The following is a 7646-nucleotide window of genomic DNA, read 5'->3' on the forward strand; positions in this document are numbered from 1 at the left end:
TTTAGGTATAAACTTTTAAAAGGGTTGCTGTTAACGTTAACAAATGATTGGTGTCATTATATCCACATTTATAAGCCTGAGATGTGGTATAAATTAATGACATCTTGTACCCCGTGTTAGGTTGTTATTGTGTTTTTAAATATGTTCTCAACTTATTCTTTCTCAGGCTTTTTGTTTGTTTCTGAGGTATTTTCCTTCTCATTGCTGAGAACACGTTCAGTTTCCATTAAATCAAAAGAAGATAGATGTGCTTATTACCTCAGACCACGGCATTTGTCATCTCTGCTTAAAGGAAGTCAGCAGCATTAGGGAAATTCAGGCCGTGCCCTTCAATTTTTAAAATTTGACTGAGTTTTGAGTTTCATCTTCTTTTCTTGGACTTTCTTTATACATGTTCATTGCTTGATTTATTAAAGTGGGAAGAAGAAATTAAATGTTTCCCTTTGACTGTGCCTGTTCTTTCCCAGACATAATTACTTAACACATTCTAATCCTCAAGAGTGGTCCAAGGTCAGTTGAAAAGAAATATACTCAAGTAAGGACTCCTGAAGAAGATCAAGTGTCTTGTGAAGTAGAAATTAGAGTGTGGGCAGGGAATGCACATTGTTAGTCTCTCAGGTGATTCTGTAGCTCCTGTATGTAGAAACTTGAGTTCATAGGTGGGGTCGGGGAGACAATTCATTATACATTTGTGAGTTTTGCCTTACCAACAAATCTTCACAAGTTTTGAATGCCAGTTCCTTGTTATTAAATAAAGATGCTACCTTCTGGGTTTGCAGATACTCTTTGCACCCCAGCTGGCTAAAAGCCCATTCTCACTCCTATTGATACCCACAGCGTTTTTCGCTGACTTTAAATGAAAAAGCATTAAAACCCTCATTAAAATGTAGAGACAAATTACAAATTTTTTAATTAATCTGCAATGTAACCCTTTCTTTCCTCATGAATTAGCCACAAACAAAATACAATTTATATGAATTTGTACCTAATATGAAGTTATTTGCATGCATTTCATATGATCATATTTCATCCTATTGGCTGTTTGCAAACTTTTTCCTTTATCTGTGTCTTCATTTATATATTGTTCTTTTTACTGTGGCGTTTTATGTTTTATGTACTCTATATGTAAATGACAGGAAACTCAGCAAAGGAATGTGTTTTGCTCAGAACAGATTACTGTAAATCTTGAATTATATTTCTTTCCATCTGAAAATGCAAAATTATTATTGACCGGTTCATCTATGATTCTCTCAGTTATGCTAAAATTATACTGATTTTAAAGGATGAAACTTTGAGCTGATAATTAAAGAAATCAGAATAGTGTCTTACATACTACTAAATCTAGACATAAGGATATAGTTTTCTTCTATAAATTTAATTTATTCTCCTGCTAAAGAGTCACAACCCTTAAATAGTTTGTCAATAGCTGTTGATAGTTCTGGGGTATTGCAACCGACCATGTTTCTATAAGTGGTTTTGAACTGCACAAATATCTGACATGAAGGAAAAATAAGCAGTCAGGAATGAAGTTCTACAGTGCTCTCAGCTGTTTTACAACTTTCTTTAGAGTCCTATTTTAAAACCAAGAAATATATTTATTCAAGACCCTGATAAAAATACACAGTAAAATAACAATACATATATCACATTGTAGACAGAACGTCTTTCCTTTGTTCCCACTTTTTTTTTCTTCCCCACATCCTCTCTTCAAGAAACACTGATTCTGAATTCCAAAATGATTCAATAGAGATTTATCAGTTTAACTAACAAATGAAAGTTTTGTTGTATATTAGAAAGAAGATCTTCCTGAAAACAAGCAGCCCAGTAAATATGTCACAAGCTTCAACTTGTATCTGTATTGGTTTTGCCTGGGACAGTTACTTTTCTTCATAGTAGCTTGTGTGGTACTATGTTTTGGATTTATGATGAAAACAGTGTTGATAACACACAATGTTTTAGGTATTGCTGAAGAGTGTGAGTGGCTGTGTGGGGCTGAGCTGCCTACTGGGGTTAAACCACAGCAGTATCACGCAGAGAACTGGGCTTTGGTTCAAATCGTCAAGGATCATCGCTGACAATGAAGCTGAGCCTCCTCTGGGGAAACAGTGCATCCATACTTCTTTCTTTCTTTCTTCTCCCATCAATGGAGTTCATAACGATTCAATTTTTGTTATTTTTGAGTACTAAAATGAATGTACACTTTTTTTTGTTCTGGAACTGAAATTCTAATTTTGGAACAGTCCTTGAAACAATGCTGATATGTAGATTGACATGACGTTACTATTATGAGAACCTGCTTATTGTTATCAACTTTTAGTCATTGTACTCTTATTTTCCATCTTGAATGCTTGCCTGTGTTTTTCTTTCTTTGCATTTTTCTCCTTGACATTTTATGATAGGATTTCCTATACAGTGCCTAGTCCAGATATTTTTTTACACCTGTGATAATGACTGATGCTTTATTCTGAATACCAGACACAAGGTAAATACTTATTAAAAGATATGTATTTTTTCCTTCCTTCCCCACTAATTTTTTTTTTTTTATTTTTAAATAAGATGACTGTTTCTTATAGAACTAAATTGACCTGAACTGCATATTTAGTTTCCTAGGGCTAGGAGGAAAAGCAAAGGAAAAAACAAACAAACAAACAAAAACCAACTCATATACTTACAAAACTATGTCAATAGCTGAATTTTATTGCCTTTGTGGCCTGGTTTCCACGTGAGGAGGCTCATCCAACAGGAACAAATTAGACTTTTACCTCCCTGCAAAGCAGTGTCTTCTGGCATATACCAAACTCAGAAAGAAAAAAAAACAAGTGACACATAATCAGGTGAATTTCTGCCCTGTGAAAGGCAACAGCTTCAAAACCCGGCTGAGTTCTGAACTAAAACAAAAGATGTCATTGCAGTGAGGGCCAATATTCCCTGTTTCTGCCGAATCTGTAATCCAGCTGGAGATGGGTGTCAGGAGCTCTCACACTGAAGAGAGATGAAATACCACACAGCTGCTGGTCAGTGCTGTGTTTTCTAGGAGAGTAAATGTTTCCTAAGCCAAACTCCTCCACAGAGTAGGTAGGAACAGATGATCATCTGTGTTATATTAGTGTGTCCAGAAGTAACTCAAACTGGGTTCCTGTACTCATTGAGTGCAGTTATTTCTCTCCCTAAAGAGTATCATTGTGATAATGTTCAAAGTTGAAAAAAGTGACTGTGTGCATGATCCTTATACATTATCCACTGCCAAAATACATTTGAAGACAGAAATTACATCTATATATGGAATATATAAATAGTCATTAAAGCAGATTGTATAGCCTTTCTGTTTAGTAGCTAGGTTGCGTATGTTCAATTCACAATTGCAGTGATTCTAAGCCAACATTAATATAAGAAATAGAAGTCTTCTCACTTTAATTTCCCATATTGTGGTACTTACTGATGATGGTTATTGATCTCCTTGGAAGGGCAGGGTGGGTTTTCCAGGTTCACAAGGGCTGTAGAGAATATCTTAGACATAACAGCAGCCACTTAGCTATTAGATAAGAGTCTGTAATATTTAGTAGAACTTCTGTTTGCTTTTTGTTTGTGAGCTACTTGTGTATTTCTCCAGCTGAATTTTTTAGCACGTTCTAAGGGAATTTGCAGACAGGAAGACTACAGTTTCATTTTTGGGCAGAAAGACAGCACATTTAAAACATTTTATTTTAGTTGGACAACAGGACTTTTGTTCACTAGTTCTTCAGGCAAATGCACTCTTTTGTCTTTAGGCCTGCCCAGAACTGAACTTAGGAGCTGCATACATGTTCAAAGAAATGGCTGCAATGATCCAGCTTCAAAATTGATTCTATATCTACAAATCTTAAGTAGATCCATATATCACCTTATAATTCTGTCTTAATAAAAATAATACTTTTTTCTCTTTCACTCAATTTTCTAGCTTTCAGTGTTTGAGTGTTTTTCTTTTTTCTTCCACCATGTGTAGTGCTTTAAAATGTAATTTTCTTTCCTCATTCATCCATTTTCTGATTCGCTCTAGTCCCTCAGGACTATTTTTCTCTCCAACTTTGTCTTTTATTTTTTACACAACTTTGACAAGTACAGTATTAGAAGTTTCTTTTTAAGGAATCTTTCACTCTAGCAACCAATCAAGACAAAAGAAAATCTATATTTTGCAGATCATTTACTGTGCCTACACTGTCTGCACACAGAACAAATATAGAAGAAAACATTGCTACTGAGCAAATGGTGAACAGTATAACACAATGAATCTTACCAAGTACTGACATTTACTAACGTACTACCCTTCCTACTATATTGAACTGCTTACCCAGTTATTTGATTTAATAAGAATATATGGAGACCTGAACACCCAAATTTTGAATAACAGGTATTTAGGAAAATGAGAGACTAAAATAAGAACAGTGAATTTCGTGGTGACTTTCTAAAATTGAATTGGAACCCTGTTGTTGCAGCAATATTTGACAAAAATTGAGTGTTTCCAGGAAGAAGTTTCATTTGGAATTTGATGCAGAGATTCAGGGAGCAAGGAGAAAACATCAGGTAGACGAGAAAGCCTCACTACAAAAATAACAAACAAATAAAATGAATTAGCACTTTAACAGCTAAAATAAGGAAAGAAAACTGCACAAAATGAAGGCTAAATAATTTCTTTTTCCTGAAAAGATATTTGTTTTAAAACAACAGAGAGAATCCAAGAGCAATGATATTTCTGACTACTGTGTTGTATTTTTTTTACTTACAAGGAAATAATTAATGTATATTTTCTTTCAAAGCACTTGTTTTATTATATTAGTTTAATAAAAGATTTCTCTTTTCTATTTTATTTCTTCAAGCTTGTTTCAGTATGATCTCTGATACACTCCCTTTAGTAGTCTTCCCTTGAAGGGAGGCTAGCAAGAAGTAGGCACTTATACCATTTGGCTTCATTTACACCGTTTACAGTCTATGGACATTTAATGTCCTATCATTTAGTAATTTGTACGCCTTCTTTTATATACGGAATTTTGTTTGAAAAGACGGACTTTCTGAATTCTTCAAACTTCTGGGGAGTTCTGCTAAAAATGTCTAGCCTAGGAATACTGCAGAAGCAGTGCCAAGCAGTCACGCTAAGAGGCAGGCCCTTCTGCATAATTATGGAGCCTTTGAGATGCACCCACGACCTCCAGAAGGTGTTTCATGTTCCGTTACTTCTCCTGAGGGACTGTGATAAACTGACTAAAAGTTCAGGGAAAAGAAGTTCCTCGGAGATTTGAGAGGCAGATGGATGATCTCTGCAGCAGGATATTGTGAGGGACTAAAGAAGGGACAGAAGCAGAGACATTTATTTAAAATGCATTTCTAATCCATTTCCTTTCCCTTTTAAAGGACAAAACAAATTAGCTTTGTGTTCTGCCTTTCTTATACTTTTGAGCTCTTCATTTTTCTCTTGGAGAAAAAGCACATCCATTTGGAACACAATTCTCTTTCCTCTCCATGTCCCATTCATTTGGCTGCCAGAACAAGGAAAATTTGATTCAGTCAGAGTCTCTTGGAATGCAGCCCGAAGAAAACAACCAAGGTCAAATTTTGGAAGGTAAGTAAACAAGAAAGCAAAAATATGTAGCAAGATTGTGATCTTAGTAGTATACTTTAAAGAGCTTTTATTCTGTGAAGTTCAGTGTTCCCTTAAAATCATAGTGATTAAATAAGCTTTTATTCCTGTCAAATTAGTTATCTGGTGCTCATATAACACCCTTTATTATGGCTAAGCTTGTCTGTTTGCTTGTACGTACTGAAAACTGCTCATTAAATATACACCTTTTTTTTTGAGAAGCATTGTTGGTGTAAATCAATTTCAACCAGGTTAATAAGAAAGAAGGTAAAAGCATAACGGTGCTGAGAGACAAACACTTCTCCTTTCTTCCTTCTTTTGAAAAAAATTCAAACAAATGGAAAGATAGAAGACTGACATACTGTCTTGTAGCAAATAAATAATGATGCAATCTGAATGCAATAAAACTGCTGTTAACAAATTGATTGCAAGGCACAGTGTTTAAATACTCCAAAAATTTACAAGAAGGAGAGAGGAGAAAGAAACATGAAGGATAGAACACAATATACGGTTTTGGGGTTTTTGTTTTTGTTTTCATATATATATAATGAACTTAAATATCACTTATTTTACATCTAAAATAATATTTATAAGGTATAAAAACACAAATAGTGGTGACTGAAATTCATTTAAGATTTAAATTTTAAAACTGTACTTTAAATACTAAATTGACCATCTGGTCCTTTAAAGATAAATGTATTAACTGCATGAATTTACTTCAAGCTAGTGTGTAATCTAATTTCTATGAGAAAGTGCCATGCAAATGTGGGACAGGGAAGACTTCTCTAAGCTTCTTTATTTTTAAGTGTGAAGAATACCAGGGTAAGGAGGTTGGATAATTTTTGCTAGTATATTAAGCATACCTAATGTTCTCTTTGAGAAGATCAGTTATGAAACTCACCAAATTTCTTCTGTTTATTACACCAGAGATGTATTTTCTCATATTGCATCCTCTTTATCTGTAATTTTTCTGTCTCTGTTTAGCTGAACATTTGAACAGTTTACTGCTAGTTCTATTATGTTTAGGTGTTATCTTCCTTCCAATATTTCCCTATGTTGGAACACAAATTTTCATTTTTTTCTAATTTCAGCAAAGATCCAGAAATAGCTTAAACAGAAGGACAGTATAACCCTCATGAACAGAAATTTTAAGATCTATACTGCATACTTCATTCATTAATATAGAGTTCCAGGGGTATGCTTTGACTCTTATCATTTGGAAGGTTATTTATTCAGTGTTAGGGCTTAAATTTCTATTTTTTATAAGGAATATTTTTTCTGATAATGGGTGTGTCATGGGGGAATTTAAAGGTGCTGCTCATTGTTCCCACTACTGACTGATGTAAAATGTCATTATGAAGTGCGACAGGTATAGTGAGATATAAAATTAATTACTAGGTAGTATGGGAAAAGCAGGTGGATAGCAATTTTTATTCTAGGGTTTTTATGCTAAGATTTCTATTCTGCAATTTCTATTCTACAACACACACTTCAGACTAACACTTGTTTAGGTCCCTGCCCCCGTGCCACCGGTCCAGTTTAGATGGACAACTTGACATGTCTGGATCCTGGCTGGTGGCCCAGTCTCTACACGCAACAATTCCAGTTCTAAACTGTGTCAGAAATTCATGCACAGGGTGCACCCCACAAGGAGCTATTTTTTCACTGTTTATTGCTTTCTAACTTAGATAGTTGGGATAAGCCACCAATGGCCTTGTTTGTCACATCTCCCTGGGCCAATTCCTTTTACTTTCTCTATAGTTATAGCCAATGAGTGGTTGTTGCCTGGATCATTAACAGTTTCTGCTCTCCACCTCAAACATGCTACAAGAATTAAAAAAAAAGTTTAACATTCATCTGAGCTTTGTTTGTTTCCTTTGAATACCTAAACTATTAGAACAGGGCAGATGTAGTCCAGAGCTTTGGAGTAAGACATCCCCATAACAATTTTCTGTGCTTTGTTTGTTTTCTCAGCACATACCAGAATGTAACTGGTAATCTAACTCTTATGAGTTAGAGCTGTGCAGATACAGGC

Source organism: Calonectris borealis, chromosome 4 (genome assembly GCF_964195595.1).
Source record: "Calonectris borealis chromosome 4, bCalBor7.hap1.2, whole genome shotgun sequence".
In the NCBI taxonomy this organism is placed as follows: domain Eukaryota; kingdom Metazoa; phylum Chordata; class Aves; order Procellariiformes; family Procellariidae; genus Calonectris; species Calonectris borealis.